Consider the following 19,789-nt stretch of genomic DNA (forward strand, 5'->3'; position numbering starts at 1 on the left):
CAGCTTCTCACAGTTTTATGCTGATTTTATATTGGAAACCGGCCTGAGTCCCTTTCGGGAGAGAGGGCGGTATACAAATAAACTTTTACTTACTTACTTACTTACTTCTCAACCTGCTAGTGACCATGATGGCTGGAGATGCTGGAAGCTGCATCCTATGGAGGACAAGTTTAGAAAAGACTACATAAAGCTTATCAAACTAATGAGTTCTGTTAAGATTAAAGGGTAACAATTACAAATTTGCAAGTTATTTACATTACTCTTCAGATTATAGTATCTTTGGCATATCAGTCTGTGAAACATTCTAAATCTACTTACTGTTACATTGTCATACAGTAAAATCAGCATAAGAATGGCTACCTAGGACTCTTGTCCATTAGTTATTCTGACTAAATGGATTAGTACATAGACAGAGGAATGATTTCCATCTCATTCCTGGAAGTCGCATTCTTTAAACATTTTCTTAGAAAGTTATCAGGAGAATTTCTGAAGATGAGTGCAATGGACAATATGAAAATAAGCAATATTCTCGGATGACAAGATTTATAGATTTTACAATAAATTGACAAAGCATATCACATGGAAAGTTAAAACATGCAATAAAATTTAGTATATCTGCAGTAGAAATTGCAGATTTTCCTTACCAGACTAGCTTAGTCCTGGAAAATGTGAAGAAAGAAGAAATACCATTGGGTACATCCACAATGCTCCCTCTGAGCTAAGTATCAACAGTAGCTACATATCTAGGAGACAGGGTTAGTATTTCTAGGATCAAGACTCATGTATAAGTCAATTTCATGTATAATTTGAGGGCAGATATTGGGAACAGAATTATAGATCTTGATATGGTCACTGCAGAAGTTGAGGGTCATTATGGAGAGGGGAGAGTACTAATGCTGCCTTAGGGGACCAGCGGTCTATTCTGTTTGGAAGTAGCAAATGGATTTAGGTACAATAATGTAGTGTCAGTGTCTTTTTCTTTAGAAATTAAGACCGTGCGCTGCTCGTGCAGCAGCATCAGTGTAATAGCATTAAAAGATATGTATTACTAAATCAATATTACATCCATACAGTAAGAAGTAATTCTATATCATTATGCAGTTATCTTGAATAATTCAGTTTATGACCAATTCCAGCTCTCAAGTCTCCTTATCAAAACTTTGTTTGTACATTTTAAAAAGATCTTACAACACAATCCCATGCATGTATATTGAATTCTAATGGGCACGGTTGGGCTGCTTCCCAGACAAATGATGATACTATTGCAGACCTAGAGCCTGTTACCATTTTGAGATATTTGTAATATTTCCCACATGAATTATTGCACAACTAATTGCTGTTTTTGCAGCCATTCTCAGAAGTAAAGAACACATGGTTTGCATTTAATTGCTGCAATTTATACCTTATAACCAAGTAATGCTTGGTTATAATCTTAGTAAAATAATGGTAATTGTCTATGAAACTGAAGGATTTAGCAATTAGACCATTATTCTGTATAAGATTTAAATGTCTCAGAGGAGGGGAATTATTGGCATTATCTTTTCATTTCCTATTGAGATTTAATGGTGGAATGAGTATAATAAAGTTAATCAAATATAATGGATGCATAATTTTCTGCATTATGCACTGTTGGATCTGCTGTTTATATTTCCATTCTGACAGGAGACAAGCCTAGTAGTATAATGAAGTCTACAAAGACTGCTGCATTAAAGTGGTGGCAAAAATCTACATAGTTCATATTTTGTTAGAGTAATATTTACTCAAGACTCACTCTCCCATTTTTTTGTGCAAACATAGTTATATGTACATAGACACCTAGCTGTTTAATGCCAGCTAGAAAACAATGGTAGAACTTGACTAACACCAAAATACCATAAAGGCATCAGATCTCATCTGATCTTGGAAGGTAAGCAGGATCAGATCTGCTTAGTACTTGAATTGGAGACAAGCAATGAATACCAGGTCCTGCACATTTCTGTTCCAAGCATTTTGGATAAGGGATACTGACTTAATAAAGAAACAGCATACAGTATTCCTCTCACTTAAAGAGCCTGAGGCTGGATCTACATTGCCCCAGTTCAAAGCAGATAATCTAGGATCATAAACTGGATTATATGGCAGTTTAGAAGGGGCCTGATGTATCAGTCTACCACCTGAGGGTTTCCAACATACACCCTCTATTCAAATCATGAACCATCATTGCAACATCCATTCCAAAGGTAGTACAATCAGGTTGTGTTGGCACAAGCCCATTCAGAATAATCTTCTACCATTAGGTCAGAGTAGCAATTCATCATTTTCCATTAACCATTTTATCATTCACTTGCAGCATTGGAATACCAGAGAAAAATTGCAAATAAGGCTAGATCTGCATTGCCATGTAATCAGTTTCTGATCCCAGATTATCTGCTGTGAACTGGATTACTGTATATGGCAGTATAGACACATATAATCCAGTTCAAAGCAGATAATCTGGGGTCAGATACTGAGTTATATGGCAGTGTAGATCCAGCCTAAGACAATAAGTTTAATTGGTTAATATTCCAGGTGCTCTCAGTGTTTTGCTGGAGTTCCTTGGCAACATTAAGCCATCTCTGTGGATGATTGTTTCTATACACATCACTTCTTTGTTGATATATTATTAGTGTATGTATCTAATTATCAGAAGACTCAAACACTTAAAAATCAACTAATTTGCCAGTGAGTTTCAAAGTGGTGGTGTGCTTAAATGAGATGTTTCAAAGCTCTTACTCTATCAACAAGCCCAAAGAAGAGAGCCAAAGCCATTTGGAGATGTGGGCGAGACATCAGGAGAGAAAGCTTCTGGAACATGACCATACAGCCTGAAAAACTCACAGCAACCCAGTGATTCCGGCCATGAAAGCCTTCAACAATCCATTTGGAGATGTTGGGGTTGGGGGTGGAAAAGTATGCCAAATAAATAAATTCCTTCTTCTGCTTTTGGATAACTTAACTACAGTATTTAGGTTTTGGAATCACCACCACCCCCTCCCTCCCAACATCTCCAAGTTAATTGTTCTAAATGTAACAATTCATAGACTGTTTTTCCGAAATCCCTTTCAGGAATAATCTGAATCCTTAGGGCACAATTTCCTTGTCTGTCAAAAGGTGATAATTTATTTACTTTCTCTCAAAAAGCAGGAGACTGAGCTTGGCAGATAAGAAGAGATTAATGGCTCCATTTTTATTTGTAAATGTCTATAGAATATTTGCCATACATTACCATGGGGCAACAACACAAAACAAGGGTATTATTTTTTGATTACTGATCCCAGCATATCCTAGAGCTGGGGAAATGTTGGCCTTACAGAAGTTTTGAACTACAGCTTCTGTAATAATTTATCACTGGCATGTTGCCTGGGGCTTTTGAGAACCAAAAAGTTAAAAAATCCCCTACCTGTGCCATTTATCTTATCATTTTAATGTAAAAATCAGCTGATACCATCCTTCTCCTTTTTCATAGTAGATCTTTTGATACGAAGAAACTCACACTGGAATATATTATTGTCACATCAGTTTAACATACTAATATTAGCCTGTAATACAATATCTACTTGTTTAAGTATACAATGCTACAATTATGGAAATAGTGTCACAATCATGGGTAAGGAGAGATTTTGAATACAGTGGAGTAAATATAGGTAAATGCTCCATTTCACAAAAACCATATAGTCATAGTTGTGACACAATTAAATCACTGGTATAAAATATTAACCTGCTAGCAAATTGTAGTGTCTTGTTACCCTCCACAGTTTTTGGAACCACAGCCTCCAGTGCTGTGGAATGGCATAGTCAATGGTGAAGAATCCTAGGAGTTGCAATCAAACAATATGATAGATGCATGCTTCCCTCCCTGAAATAAATCATGGAACCAGGTGGGTAGGCGATTATAATCATATTCATAATACAATACTGGAGATGGACTCCTGATATAATTTGTTTGGGTTGAGAAAGGTCTTGCTGATCACAATTCAGAAGTTTGATAATACAGTAACAATAATGTTGAAAACTCTTGCAATTAACAGGAAAAAGTATTGACCTTGAATGTTTTATTCCCCACTTTCCCATTCCCCAAGATAAAGACTTTTTTTCCAGTGGCTAGGCTACATCAAGATTCCCATTCACCCAGGGGGACTGCAGAATAAAAATGTTTTCAATGACTTCATTTCAAGTTCTGCCATGTCAGTATAAATGGGTGTGTTAAGCGGTTTATCCCTCTGGCAGCTCACATATTTTCATGCCCTCCTCAGAAATAAACTTCCCATTTTGCAAAACCACACTGAAGCTGCTTAGCATTTTGATGAAAAAAAGCTCCTGGAAGCCCTTTGGGGGCCAATATTTCAATCACTATGGAAAAACCAAAAGCATAGTGATTCATACCATCTCACAAAGAGACCTTTTATCGTAGAGCACTAGTATAGCAATCACATGTTGTTTCTATTGAATATTAGCAAAGTTCACTGTCTGGAATAAAAGAATCTACCTATTACCAAGACAGACCACTGATCCAGCTGGTGTCCAAGATTTTAGGCAAAAGTCTTCCTCAGCGTTACCTAGACAACCCAGGTATTGAAACTGGGACTTTTTGTATGCTAAGCATTCTTCACACTAAAATATGGAACTATTTCATAGCATGCTTTTTAAAAAAAAAATCCAACTTCCCTAATCTTGCTGAGAAATTAACATATATGTTGGTCCTAATATAGGGCAGAAAGCAGTAGCAGATAGTAGGGTTGGGTAAAAAATTTGATTCCTGCATATGTCGGATCTAATTCGTTTGTTTTGTAGCTTTCGAAGTGACTTTGAAGCGGGTTATCCAGTCGTTTGTATCCTGCGATATCGAACCGTGATAGCCTATTTTTCTAATGGAGTCGGATGTTGTCGGAAGCAAAGCAAGTGCATTTCCAAATCACCCAAACTTGGTTTGAGGGAGGTGCAGACTAGCCTGGGCTTGCCTTGCCTCCCTCTGGCCAGTCGCAGAAGAGAGGGAGTCTTGTTTGTCTTTCCCCGTGGTTGCTTTCTATGGGCCTCCTAAACCAGGTTGCAAGAGAGAAATCTCTTTCTTCTTTCCCTGTCCTGGAGTGGTTGCTTAAACCGGGTTGCAAGAGGAGGGAGTCGCATTGCAAGATCTCCTCTCTTCTCCTTCGCAGCCTTCCCTCCTGCTTTTGCCAGAAGCTTTAAGTGAGGAAAGGAGGAAAAGGAGGGGGATCCATCACAATCCACGATCCAGATCACTTCACTCCAGTTTTGTGCTGGCAAAACCCCAAACTAGAACTCTCCACCCAGGTTGGTGACTTCAGGGGAAGAAGAAAATTGGAAATGGGCAAGGAAAGCCCATCTAGGCAGTTATCATAGCAATAAAAGTGTTTGGAAAGCACCCCCCCCCCCCGACCCAACATTCCCACCTGGCTTGCGTCCTGAACCAGGCTAGCTTCCCTTCCCTCAGCTGCACATGCTTGCAAGGAAGGTGCTCTTCTAAGGTTTTGCAAGAAGCACACCTTTCCTGTCCCAAAAAACCTTCTCTGCAAGCATTTGCAAAACAGAAGAGCAATCCAGGAAGATCGTGGGGAAAGCTGAGCGCAGCACATGCGCAGCTGAGGGAAGGGAAGCCAGCCTGGTTCTGGATGCAAGCCAGGCGGGAATGTTTTTTTTGGGGGGAAGGCTTTCCAAACACTTTTATCGCTATGATAACTGCCTAGATTTCAATTGGGACTATGGTGAGAACTGGTATTTGGGTCTGGCTTTCAACTGACTATGGTAAATGTTTTCTTCTATACTTTGTTTATTTTTAATTCCAAAACGTAATGAACTTACTGGATAACCCATATATATATATATTAGGCTTGCTCAAATAATTCGATTTCCCCGTTACCCGTTATTAATTCGTTATTTTCGTTAGTTTTGAAGCAATATACGGCCTTGATTGTCCACACGTCTGGATATCGCGGTTTCGAATCGCGAGAGGCCATTTTTTCTTATTTCGTCGTTTTTTTTCATTAGGAAAAAAAAGCTTTTGCAAATCACCCAAACTCCCACCATTCAGGCCCTTTCCTTTTGCAGCAAAAGGGGTGTCACGGGCTCAGCCAATGGGAGGGGGCGAGGGGGAAGGAGGCCAAGGAGGAGGAGGAAGACGGAGGGGGGAAATGGCCGCCGCCGCCGCCTCGCCTCAGCTCAGGCCTGGAGAGACCGAGAGAGACAGAGAGGGGCCCGGCGGTGAGGAGGAAGAGGCCCGGGATGCGAGGGGGTGTGGGCCAGGCCCGTCCTCGGCTGCTCCCGGGGAGGGAGGGAGGACTACGACTCCCAGGGGCCCAAATTCGCACCCTCCCTCCCCCCAATACAGGTCTCCATACCACGCTACATGAACTTGAATGGATACTGTGGTTGTGTTGTTGAAAGCTTTCATGGCCGGGATCACACTGTTGTGGTATGTATTCCGGGCTCTATGGCCATGTGCCAGAAGCATTCTCTCCTGACGTTTCACCCACATCTGTGGCAGACATAGAGGTTTTGATGTCTGTGCGAAGCTAGGCAAGTGGGGTTTATATATCTGTGGAAGGTCCAGGGTGGGAGAAAGAACTCTTGTCTGTGGGAGGCAAGTGTGAATGTTGCAATTGGTCACCTTGATTAGCATTGAATAGCCTTGCAGCTTCAAAGCCTGGCTGCTTCCTACCTGGGGGAATCCTTTGTTGGGAGGTATTAGCTGGCCCTGATTGTTTCCTGTCTGGAATTCCCATTTTCTGGGTGTTGTTTGTGCATGCGCGTCCGCCATTAACGAATTAATTTTGAAGATAACGAATTTTCGTTAATTTCGAATTTTTTGGGGGGGCAAAATTCGGAAATACCTTCAGAAACGAAACGCTGCCCCCCTCTAGTTTTGAAACGAGTTTAGAATCAAATTTTTCGTGGATCGATCAAGCCATATATATATATATATATATATATATATATATATATATATATATATATAATATAATATTAATAGTGTCATTCTGGGAAGAGAAATGGTTGCATTTTAAATCTATGTTTTTTTCCTTTTAAAATTTGCTCTATATTTGTGTGTATGTGACATAAGCCCCTGTCCTGAGCGAGTTTCCTCCCCTCCTGGTTAGAAGCAGGCTAAGCCCCATCGGAAGAAATCCACTCCTAGATTATTTTATCCCAGGCAGTGTGGACATATAATCCAGTTCAAAGCAGATAATCTGGTATCAGATCTTGGTATAGAGTGTTGAAGATCTACACTGCCTTATATCCCAGGATCTGATTCCAGATTATCTGATTTAAACTGGATTAAACTGGATTATATGAGCACCCACTGCATATAATCTGGGATAAAGGAGGAAGGAAGGAGGAGGAGGGGAAAAAGGAGAAGAAGTTTCCCTTGGCTTCCCTTTCTCTCTCCCTCTTTTGCACAAAAGTTCTCTAAAGCTTTGCAAACCTCCTCCGAAAGAAGGAGAAGGAGGAAGAAGAGGAGGAGGGGAAGGATAAGGAGGATAATATATATCCCCACTGCATATAATTTGAGCTTTGTTTTTGCACAAGGGACATGGTGCTATAGCACATATGGTTTCCTGGGACACTCTCCACCAATTTAACAAAGTTTCAGCCACAAAAACAAAGTTTCTGTAGTAGAACAATGACTTTCAAAGTAAAGAAAACCCAATGAAACTGGAAATAAGACATTCAAACCAGGAACAGATTTCTGCAATTATTAAAAATGGTTTTATTATAAAAGATATGAAAAATTTACCAAAAAATCAGAGGATAAGGGAAACGTTCTGAATTTTTGTAAGCTAGCAGAATGGGTATGTGTGTGAGAGAGAGATTTCACAAGGAAGCATCAGGCTGATTCCAAGAAGACACCCCTCAGCCATCCACCTGGCATCATATTATTATTCATGGAGATATAGGACATTACCAAATTAGACAATGATAGTGCTGCCAAGAATATACATTGGCACTATCTCCAAGTTTTACTGTACACCATACCCAAATAATTGTGGTAGGAGGCAAGGAATATCTATAAAGGATACATACCTGTGTATAAAGAGGAATTATGCTTGCATTTATTACTAACATAATGTTTTCCAATGTTGCTGCAAAGTGACTAACCATTAATGTTAATGGATAATGAATAACTATTGTTAACATTTACTATAAGTTGATTTTAACTTATGGCAACCCTATGAATGAGAGACCTGCAAGTCACAACATCCTCTACACTACAGCCCTGCTTACCTAACTGAGTCTATGCATCTTTCTCTTTTCCTACTGTGTTCTCCTTACCAACTTCTTTGTCTTTTCTAGCAAGTCATGACTTCTCATGATATAGCCAAAGTAAAAAAAAAAAAAAAAAAAGTCTTGGCTTCTCAAGGGAGTTCTATGACTTAGTTTTTCCTGTCTTCTTAGCAGACTATGGTATCCATAGAACATTTCAAATGAATTGATTTTCTCCATCACCTTTCTTCACTGTTCAGCTTTTACAACTTTGTGTCTATGCATGTGCGTGCGAAGACATACTAATGTGCACTGTCTATAAATCTTGTAGCCTCAGTCTATGTGTATAGGATGCGTATGCTTTAAGAATACAAAGTTTCAAAAACATGTACAGATGTGGCCTGCAGAAGTTGTCCCATTTAAAAGAATGGTTAAACTGTATTTTCCTCTAAAATGGTATAGAATTTAATATTTAGAGGCAATCCCAAGGTTTTCTTTGTGAGGATTAATTGGTTATGAGAATTCTCCATTTACAAGAAAATATGCCCTCATTCTTCATTCATTTTTCTTCTGGTAGTTTGTACTTTTTTTCCTGACTGTGAATGTCGTATATAGCATTAAAGCACAATAATTATTCAACACAGGCTGCATCCAGTGAGGATGTCTCCTAACAATATTTTAGATCAGATTGATTCTGTCAGCCCCGGAGGCATCTGGCCTTCCCTCAATCAATCACTGTCTCATCATTTGTTTATATGAATGACTCTTTCTGTCCTTTTCTCTTGTCACCCACCTCCTCTTCTTCTGTCTGCAGAAAAAAGTCATCGTTGAATAATGGGCTTTTAAACAGATATGCAGAACAATTATCTAATGGAAGAGACTAGCAGAAATGAGAACATTGCAGAGAAGACAGGGCTGCCTAAATCTTTGCCTCATAATAAACTCTGACCTTAAATCAAAAGAAAAGAAAAGAGCAGAAAAAAAGGAAATTTGAAATTCAATACAAAAAGTAAATCATTAGACTAAAATGATTTCCACATGGGTGCTGGAAGATGGAAACAATCCCATATATTTTGGGATATAATGTTTTTTTCAGTGACCTAGGAATCTTAATAGACGACAAATTGAACATGAGTCAATAGAGCCATGTGATCAATACAAAAATATTTCAAAAGTCATTACAAAATTAGGGGTCACCAGATTTTCATTTCTAAAATGTTTCTAAAGTATCATTAGTAAAAACTTCGTTATTGTAACGAGAGTAATAAAATTTTGTTACTTTTTATAGTAATTGTGCAAGAGGGGGAAATTCAAGAGCTCTTTTTTATAGCTATTGGGGTGAAACTTGCTACAATTTAAAACATATTTACCACTGTTAGTCCATTAAGTTTCAGAACGTTTCACTTATCCACAGAGTTTTGGGGAATTTTCAAAAGTTTTTATAAATAACATTTTTTTAAAAGTCACAACAGCTATTTCATTGAAATTCTCACATTTTGGTTCTCACAGAAGTTGAGGCAGCAAGAGGACATCTTTACTCCCTGGCTTCAGGTAAGATTTGGCTAAGATTTGGCTAAGATTTGAAACTGAGTGTGGGCTTGGCTCCTGTGGTCAAAGTCTAACTGTTGTGTTAATTGAGTGACTGGGGAAGCTATATTAGCCAGTGTCGCACACGCCTAACGATGCGCGCGAAAAAGACACCTTTACTAACTATCCTTTACAGTACATACAGAAAACAAAACAACATAAACAAATACACAAAGAGGTGGTTTTTGGCATCTGCACATAAAGTGCGTGCATATTACCTAACTGTATAAATATCCCACTAGGCCACCTCTCTCACCAAGAGATGCAACAAAAGCAAAACTTTCCCATCACATGCACCAGCTGTGGCATGTTCCAATTTTTCACATAAAAACTAATCAACTACATCTGCTCCAAATGCAAACAGATGACTCTGATGGAGCAGAGGATCCAACAGCTAGAGGACCGTATTAAGACCCTTAAGGACATTCAGGAACTCGAGCTCTTCTTGGACACTGCACAACACATTGTTCTAGATACACAACCTGCATCACACTAACAGCATGATGAGGAACTTTATGGGGAGATCTATTCGAATGTCCACAACCCTCAGGCTTGGAAGGAGGTCACCCGTAGAAAGAGACACAGGACCAGGCAGCCTCCACAGAATACTTCTGCTCAGCTTGACTTACACAACAGATTCCAAATTCTTACACCACTAACATCTGATCAGGAAACACATCTTGTGGAGGACCACAGTTACTTAGATACCACTCAGTGGGTCACCCTTGATCAATGCACGGTGGATAGCCATGACAAGGGTGATGCATCATCACATTTACACTTACACAATAATGCAGATGCTCCATCCCCAATTGTAGACCAGGCACAACAGGAACACTCTTGGGAAAGTGATGGGCTCTTGGATGCATCTCAATGGATTGTCATTGATGAATGCACTGGGGATGTTGAGGAGGAGGACAACATTTTACACCTACACAATTCATTTCAACTGGAACACTCTTCAGGGGACCTACACACTGTCTTGCACAAAAGGGACCCTGTCAATCCTCAAAGGAAACAGGTCTTGATAGTAGGTGACTCCCTCCTTAGAGGAACGGAAGCCATCATTTCCAGACCGGATGGGATGGCTCGAGAAATATGCTGCCTCCCAGGGGCAAAAATACACCATATCACTCAGAGGCTCACCAGGCTCCCAAAGCCCCATCACCCTCCCCCCCTTATGTTGATTCATGTAGGAACCAATGACACCGCTAGGCATACTTTTCAAAAGATCACAAACGATTTTCGAGCTCTCGGAACAAAGCTAAAACTGTGTAATGTACATGTGACCTTTTCATCCCTCCTCCCCGTTGTAGGACATGGCTCAACAAGGGCCAGAAAAATAGTAAGATCAATAACTGGCTCAGAAAATGGTGTCAAGAGGAGCGTTTTGGCTTCCTCGACCATGGCCTACTCTTCCAGGAGGATGGCCTACTGGCAAGTGATGGGGTGCATCTCACACAAATAGGAAAACATCTTTTTGTGAACAGACTCACAAACCTCATCAGGCACACTTTAAACTAGATCCACTGTGGGAGGGGAACAACAGCCTGGTGAACACTATATTACCCACAACCACAGGGAACCCCCAAAAGGCTAAACTGAGGGCTCCACAAACACAGCAAGGACCAAGTACCGAGAGCACAATAATCCCAAATAAACAGCTCGGGGGAAGGTCACAGGGGCTTACATGTATTTACACTAATGCACAGAGCATGGGAAATAAGCAAGATGAACTCCAACTTTTAGCACAGCACCACACGTACGATGTCATAGGCAACACTGAAACCTGGTGGGATGACTCCCATCACTGGAATGTAGCCATTGAGGGCTATAACCTCTTTCACAAAAATAGAACAAAGGGGCGAGTCAGGATGAAGGACTTGATGAAGCCTTCTGTCAGGCACAAAGAAGAGATATAGTAGTCATGGGTGATTTCAACTATCCCAATATCTTCTGGAAAACAAACCCAGCCAAGAGTACAAAGTCCAACAAATTCCTTACTTGCCTTGCAGAAAATTTTATGGTCCAGAAGAGGCAACAAGGGGATCGGCTACTCTTGATCTAATCTTAACAAATGTGGAAGACCTGATCAATATAGTCAAAGTGGTCGGATCCTTAGGGGCAAGTGACCATGTGCTCCTGCAGTTTGCCATACAAAGGAAAGCTGAAAGTAAGACAAGTCAAACATGCATTCTGGACTTTAAGAGAGCTGACTTCCAAAAAATGAAGGAAATACTGAGTGGCATTCCATGGAGGCCAATATTAAAAGACAAGGGAGTTAAGGATGGATGGGAACTTTTAAAAAGTGAAATACTCAAGGCGGAAATGCAAACAGTTCCAACAAAGAAAAAAAAATAAGAAAAGTGCAAAGAAGCCAGAATGGATGTCCAAAGAACTTCTAACAGGACTAAGACTCAAAAGAGACATGCACAAGAAGTGAAAAAGGGGAGAAACCACCAAAGAATAATTCAAATGTATAGCCAATTCCTGTACAGAAAAGGTTCGCAAGGCTAAAGCGCAAAATGAGCTCAGGCTTGCCAGGGACATTAAAAACAACAAAAAAGGCTTTTTTGCTTATGTTGGTAGAAAAAGGAAGAACAAGGAGGCGATAGGGCCTCTGCGAGGAGAAGATGGGGTGATGGTGACAAGGGACAGGGAAAAGGCAGAACTACTTAATGCCTTCTTTGCCTCGGTCTTCTCACAAAAAGAAAGCCATCTTCAACCTCAGCAACATGGAATGGACGAAGGATTAGGGGAAATCCAACCCCAAATAGAGAAACAAGTTGTCCAGGAACACCTGGCCTCTCTAAACAAATTCAAGTCCCCAGGGCCAGATCAGATACATCCAAGAGTATTGAAGGAACTAGCTGAGGTTATTTCAGAACCACTGGCAATTATCTTTGAGAGTTCTTGGAGAACAGAAGAAGTCCCAGAAGATTGGAGGAGGGCGAATGTGGTCCCTATCTTCAAGAAGGGAAAAAAGAATGAACCAAACAATTACCGTCCAGTCAGCCTCACGTCGATACCAGGCAAGATTCTGGAAAAGATCATTAAGGAAGTGGTCTGGGAACATTTCAAAACAAATGCGGTCATTGCTAATAGCCAACACGGATTTACTAAAAACAAGTCTTGCCAGACTAATCTGATCTCTTTTTTCGATAGAGTTACGAATTGGGTCGATACAGGGAATGCTATGGATGTAACCTACCTGGATTTCAGTAAGGCCTTCAACAAAGTTCCCCACGACCTTCTGGCAAACAAACTAGTAAAATGTGGGCTAGACAAAACTACGGTTAGGTGGATCTGTAATTGGCTAAGTGAACGAACCCAAAGGGTGCTCACCAATGCGTCTTCTTCATCTTGGAAAGAAGTCACGAGTGGAGTGCCGCAGGGTTCCATCCTGGGTCCGGTTCTGTTCAACATCTTTATTAACGACTTAGACGAAGGGTGAGAAGGCACGATCATCAAGTTTGCAGATGACACCAAACTGGGAGGGATAGCTAACACTCCAGAAGACAGGAGCAGAATTCAAAACTATCTTGACAGACTAGAGAGATGGACCGAAACTAACAAAATGAAGTTCAACATGGACAAATGCAAGATACTTCACTTCGGCAGAAAAAATGGAATGCAAAGATACAGAATGGGGGACACCTGGCTCGACAGCAGTACGTATGAAAAAGACCTTCTAGTCCTCGTGGACAACAAATTAAACTTGAGCCAACAATGTGATGTGGCTGCTAAAAAAGCCAATGGGATTCTGGCCTGCATAAATAGGAGTATAGCATCTAGATCCAGGGAAGTCATGCTCCCCCTCTATTCTGCCTTGGTCAGACCACACCTGGAATACTGTGTCCAATTCTGGGAGATGTTGACAAGCTGGAAAGCATCCAGAGGAGGGTCACTAAAATGATCAAGGGTCTGGAGAACAAGTCCTATGAGGAGCGGCTTAAAGAACTGGGCATGTTTAGCCTGCAGAAGAGAAGGCTGAGAGGAGACATGATAGCCATGTACAAATACGTGAAGGGAAGTCATAGGGAGGAGGGAGCAAGCTTGTTTTCTGCTGCCCTGCAGACTAGGACACGGAACAATGGCTTCGAACTACAGGAAAGGAGATTCCACCTGAACATCAGGAAGAACTTCCTCGCTGTGAGAGCTGCTCGGCAGTGGAACTCTCTCCCCCGGACTGTGGTGGAGGCTCCTTCTTTGGAGGCTTTTAAGCAGGGGCTGGATGGCTATCTGTCAGGGGTACTTTGAATGCGATTTCCTGCTACTTGGCAGGGGGTTGGACTGGATAGCCCATGAGGTCTCTTCCAACTCTATTATTCTATGATTCTATGATTCTATGATTCTATTAACCAATAGAATTTCTATTTGGGGATTTCTTTCCAGCCCAGCACAGGTTTGTTTACTAGAATTATCGGTCAGTGCCTCTCTTTGCAGATTCAACAATTTATTGGAACTCTGGCTGGCTTATGCTACAGAGGGACAAGTCTTTCCCCTATCCTGATTGAAGCTTTCTGATGCTGAGAAGAATTCTGAGAAATGTAGTTTAGGACAGAGCCTTTTGAATTCTCTGGCATAGGGCTCCTCGACTTCCTAAACTACATTTCCCAGAATTCTGTGCTTTCTGAGTCTCTTTCTCAGTGAACTCTGCTTCCTCCCTGCTACTTTCCTCTCCTAATGGTGAGAAGTCATTAATTTAAAGACAAAAGGCAACCTTTTGCCTTTCCTTTGCTTCCTTGCACTGAAACTGAAACTGACTTTGGGAGGTTTCTGAGATTTACAAAAGTGAAACAAAAAAGAATTGGGTAAGTTTTGATTCTTAAGTTTTTGGCCCAGGCCATGCCCACGCACTGGGTGGATATTGCATCATAAGTATGAATTTAATGCATTTGGTATGACTTACAGTGACTAACAAAAAATTGCACACATCTATGAGTCAACAGTGTGATGTCCCAACAATAATAGCCAATGCAATTCTAGACTGCATCAATATGACTATAAAGTTCAGACTGAAGGAAGGAATACTGCCATTCTGTTATACTTTGATCAGACCTAACCTAAAACACTTTGCCCTGTTCTGGGCACTACAAATCAGGAAGGATTTTGACAAGAGTGACTAAAATGGTACAAGATCTTGAAGCCAAACTCTTAAGAGGTGTGACTTGAGGAGCTGGTTATGTTCAGCTTGGAGAAGGAAAGGTTGAGAAGAAACATGATAGCCATGAGGAGGGAGAAAATATGTTTTCTGCTGCCTCAGATATCAAGACACAGAACAATGTATTCAAACTACAGAAAAAGAGATTTCACCTAAATATTAGAGGGGGATCCTGATGACAAGAGAGGTTGACAAGAGATGCCCCCTACAGTTGATACCTTGAGATGAGCTTGAGACTTTGTGGCCGCTTAGTGGGCCTATCTTTGACCGATTTACTCCGCTTGACAAGGAAGATGTCGCTAGAATCCTGGCTGTTGCAAAACCAACCACCTGTTCCCTTGATCCGTGCCCCTCCTGGCTGGTGAAGAGCTGCCTGGAAGGTCTACTCGATCAGTTGAGTAATATAATCAATGGCACTCTTGAACAAGGAGTCTTCCCGGACAACCTAAAAGAGGCAAGGGTTCGTCCCTTGCTAAAGAAGCCTAGCTTGGATCCCATGATCCTTGCCAACTATCGTCCTGTCTCTAACCTCCCATTCTTGGGTAAGATGATAGAGCGGGCTGTACTGGGACAATTGCAACAATTTTTGGATGATACAGCCGGCCTGGACCCTTTCCAGTCAAGCTTCTGCCCTGGCCATGGGACAGAGACAGTCCTGGTTGCCATTACAGATGAACTCCGTCGCCAGTCTGATAGTGGCGGATCAGGGCTTCTTGACCTTACCACAGCGTTTGACACCATTGACTACGATCTAATGATTCACTGTCTCGCCATGTCCGGAGTTCGTGGTCAGGCCCTCAATTGGTTCAACTCATTTCTCCGAAACCGGAGCCAATGTGTGGAGTGTATGGATCAAGTATCTGAAAGATCTCCCCTCCTACATGGGGTACCCCAAGGTGCAATTCTCTCCCCTCTTCTCTTCAACATCTATGTTAGACCCCTTGCTAGTTTGGCTCGGAGTTTCGGCCTAGATTGCTATCAATATGCGGACGACACCCAACTCCTTCTGCGCTTGGAGCCTGGAGCAACATTAATACCAGACAATTTCACCTTATGTCTGGAGGCTCTGTCGAACTGGCTACGTGCTAGTAGACTGAAGGTGAACCCGGCGAAGACTGAGATTATTTGGCATGGCCACTCGATTGGTCTGTCTGTGCTGTTCAGAAGATGGTCAATTTACCATCCAAGATACCAGAGTATAGAACAAACTCTGACAAAATGGACAATGACTTTTTGAAGGGGAATGTCCCTTGCTTCTGATTATTTCTTTAGAATTGCTGATTGTAATTGTTCTCAAAATTTTAATCAGTACTGTGAAAGGCTGATTACCTTTTATACTGTACTACCATTTTTTTTTTTTAAAAAAAAGAGATATTATTTTCAGGAATCTGGCTTGTTAATTTGATTACAGAAGAAAAGCCCTCCATAACTCTTTAAATTATAGTCTCATTGAAAGGATTTTCATGTTGAGTTTTATTTATTTAAGAATATATACATGTATTGACTATTTCTATACTATTGTCTGGACATTCCCAGAGGGTTAGATTTGGTCAACATACCTGTTCAGCTCTCACTCTCAACACTGGGATGCCACAAGTCTGTGTGTTGAGTCTTCTGCTTTTGACTTTGTACACATTTGATTGTACCCTCATCCACCATAGCAATATCTTCACCAGATTTGCAGATGTTACAACTGTGGTGGGGCTTATCTCTGAAGGGGATGAGTCTGCCTATCAGGATGAGGTGGATTAGCTTCTCTCATTGTGCAGGGACAATAATCTGGTTCTTAACATCAGTAAGAGCAATGAGTCCATAGTGGACTATAAGAAGAACAGACTAGAACTTCAGCCCTTGGTCATAAATGGAGCAGGTAGCCAGTTTAAGTTCCTTGTTTTCACTGTTAAGGAGGATCTGACATGGGGCACTGATATGGCAGTGCTGATTAAGAGGACCCAGCAGAGACTGTATTACCTGAGACTCCTAAGGAACTACCAAATGAATGAAAAACTGCTGGTGACTTTCTACAGCTGTGCTATAGAGAGTGTCCTAACCTACTGCATCTGTGCATTGTTGGTTGCTGCACAGTGGCAGATAGGAAGATGCTCCAAAGGGTCACCACTTCTGCATAGCGAATCATTGATTGCCCTCTCCCCTCTTTGGGTGGTGGTGAGGGTGTGGAGAGATGGGTGTGTTGTTTTGTGATGTGTGTGTTTGGGGGGGAAGGCATGTAATTTCGTTGTATAATAGCACAATGACAAATAAAGTTATTCTAATTTCTATTCTGCTGAGATTATCATTCAGAGAACAAATTATATGCCTTTGTTTTTTGATTGTACATTATGACAATGTATTACATTCTTGGCATATAACAATTTTTGGTTAAATATGGCAGTATTGTAAGAATGTTCATCGTTACAATTTTGATTTTGATTATCTTGCCTAAAAAAACCGTACAATATTCTTGAGGTCTACAAGCAGCTTGAAGTCACACACACACACACACACTGGTTTAGTTTTAAGTGAAAAGGCAGAATACATACCTGAAAATATATTCATTTTTGTAAAACGAACCAAATGAATTCATATTACATGGGTTAATACAGAGATAATTCGTTTATTTTTTTTTAATCTAGTAATAAATTTGATCACTCAAAAATACATTGGGGATATTTTTAAAAAAAAATAGTTTAGGGAAATTCATGTGTGAATTGAAAAGACACACAATTTACATTTGAATTTTCATACATTTAAAATAATCACAGAAAATGGGATTTTGTATTATTTAGACATATTAAGTGGGAAATGTGTTTTTCTACTTCTTTGCCCTGTTGCCAGTGTTTGGTCACACCTATTTTTTTTTTAAAAAACAATTCAGTCATGTAGTATTGGCATGAAAAAAAATATTAAGACAACAAGTACCTACACAAGCATCTATAATCCTTATCATCCTTAACAACAACATGCTACTGGTAATTACTACTATGGCTGAAATAATTTGTTAATTGGTAAAATTAATTCATCAACTCTAGATGTTCAAAGCTAATTTTAATTGTTTTCTACTCAGTGTGCTGGCCTTTAAAAGGATATTGTTCATTAATAATATTATATGTGACCTGTAATTTTTTAAACATGGCAGGACATTTGAGAGTTTTTTTTCCCTAATAAATGGTTTGCTTCTCAGTAATTTATAGACTCTTGAATCAGAATGCAAATAAGGAATGAAGATGAGGAAGGAGCACAAGTAGCTTAAAGTTTACAGAGTTATGATTTGGCAAAACATATTTGTAAAACGATCTACAGAGGATATTTGACACCAATTCCTTCCCATGTTGACAGGTTGGAAGAGAGTCCCAGGAAAGATGGATGATTATTTCTGCTCCCAACAAATCTAGCCCCTACCCCAAGAAATTCAGCAACAGATCTGGTGTGATTGGGCTTATTTATATCCTAATATATTATCTGATGTATTGTTTCTTCATTGTCCACACCATCAGAGGCCTTGTCCTTTCAGAGGTGTGTACTCAAGTGATTTTACCCCATCTTCTTTCTGAGCAAAAATGTTTGAAGTGAGATTGTAACCTCCTTCAGGTGAGACACTAGGGATAGGACAGAGGGGAAGGGTCAGGTGCATTAAGTTTATGCAATATGGGTAAACCTTGACCCCTTTCATATCCTGGTTTTCGGTGGGAGCCCTAATCCATTTTTCGGGAACCTCCCAAAATCGAGAGAGCAGATATCTGTCTTTGCTATGGGGTGCCGAAAGACCTGTTTTCTATCAGCCCATTATGGGAGGAGGGCTTTCCAAGCTCCCCTTCCCATCATTTTAGGCATTTAAACTGTTTCTACTCTAGAGGAGAGGTGTTCAGCTGCAGGCAAGCGCACTTTAAGGAAGCTTCTTACCTGTTTCTACTCTAGAGGAGAGGTGCTTGGCTGCAGGCAGGCACACATGCTTTCTCTCGCAGGCTGCACCACACCAGCAGCCATGCATGCACTCTTTCCAAGGCGTTTTAAGGAGGCTTCCCACTTTTATGTAAAGAAGATCAATGACCTCCTGGAAGAGGAGAGTAATTTTCAGTTTGCTGGGGGATTAATAAAAAAAGATTAAACTGTGATGCCGAAAAGCAGAAGAGGAGCCAAGATTGGCTCTCATTTGCTTTTGTGGCGGGCGGGTTTTCGTACCAGGAGTGCCCTTACCGTTATGAGCTCCTGAAGTACCAAAGGTACTGAAGAAAACAGAGGAAATGAATTTCACACACAACTCTAGTGCACATCCTTTTGTGTGCCCCTTCCTGTTCCGTAGTGCTTGCAGGGAGTTAGAGATTCATTAATTAATTATTAAGGGCGCGTTCAATGCCTCTGTTTAAAGAGCTCCACTGGCTGCCATTTACTTTCCGAGCCCAATTCAAGGTGCAGGTTATTACCTACAAAGCCCTAAATGGTTTGGGACCCACCTACCTTCGAGACCGCATTTCCCCCTACGAACCTGCACGATCTCTTCGCTCGTCAGGGGAGGCCCTCCTCTCGCTTCCACCACCTTCGCAGTCACGATTGGTGGGGACGAGGGAGAGGGCCTTCTCCGTCGTGTCCCCCCGGCTGTGGAACTCACTCCCCAGGGAGATTAGGCAGGCCCCCACCCTACTTTCTTTCAGGAAGAGCCTGAAAACTTGGCTCTTCCAGAAGGCCTTTGTTGATTGATCCCTGTGGGATCGTGTTACTTACCTGCCAAGCAGTAGACCCTTTGGATTGTTTTTAGGATTTACTCAGCACTTTAAGTATTACTCCTGCTGTGTATTATCCCTCCCT

At 41.0% G+C, this 19,789-nt stretch overlaps 1 long non-coding RNA gene across 3 annotated transcripts in view; it reads right to left on the reverse strand.

Moving 5' to 3' along the window:
• The window catches only part of LOC134297481 (uncharacterized), a 76,251-nt gene that overhangs the window by 17,630 nt on the left and 38,832 nt on the right, over positions 1-19,789 (reverse strand). Inside the window, exon 2 of one of the 3 annotated variants that reach the window (XR_010004239.1) lies at positions 106-155. This is a non-coding gene — a long non-coding RNA (uncharacterized LOC134297481). Of the gene's footprint in view, positions 1-93; positions 5,138-19,789 lie in introns of those variants that run through there. The other 2 variants (XR_010004243.1, XR_010004236.1) reach the window with 2 other exon arrangements.

The sequence above is a fragment of the Anolis carolinensis genome, chromosome 1 (genome assembly GCF_035594765.1).
Source record: "Anolis carolinensis isolate JA03-04 chromosome 1, rAnoCar3.1.pri, whole genome shotgun sequence".
Taxonomy (NCBI): domain Eukaryota; kingdom Metazoa; phylum Chordata; class Lepidosauria; order Squamata; family Dactyloidae; genus Anolis; species Anolis carolinensis.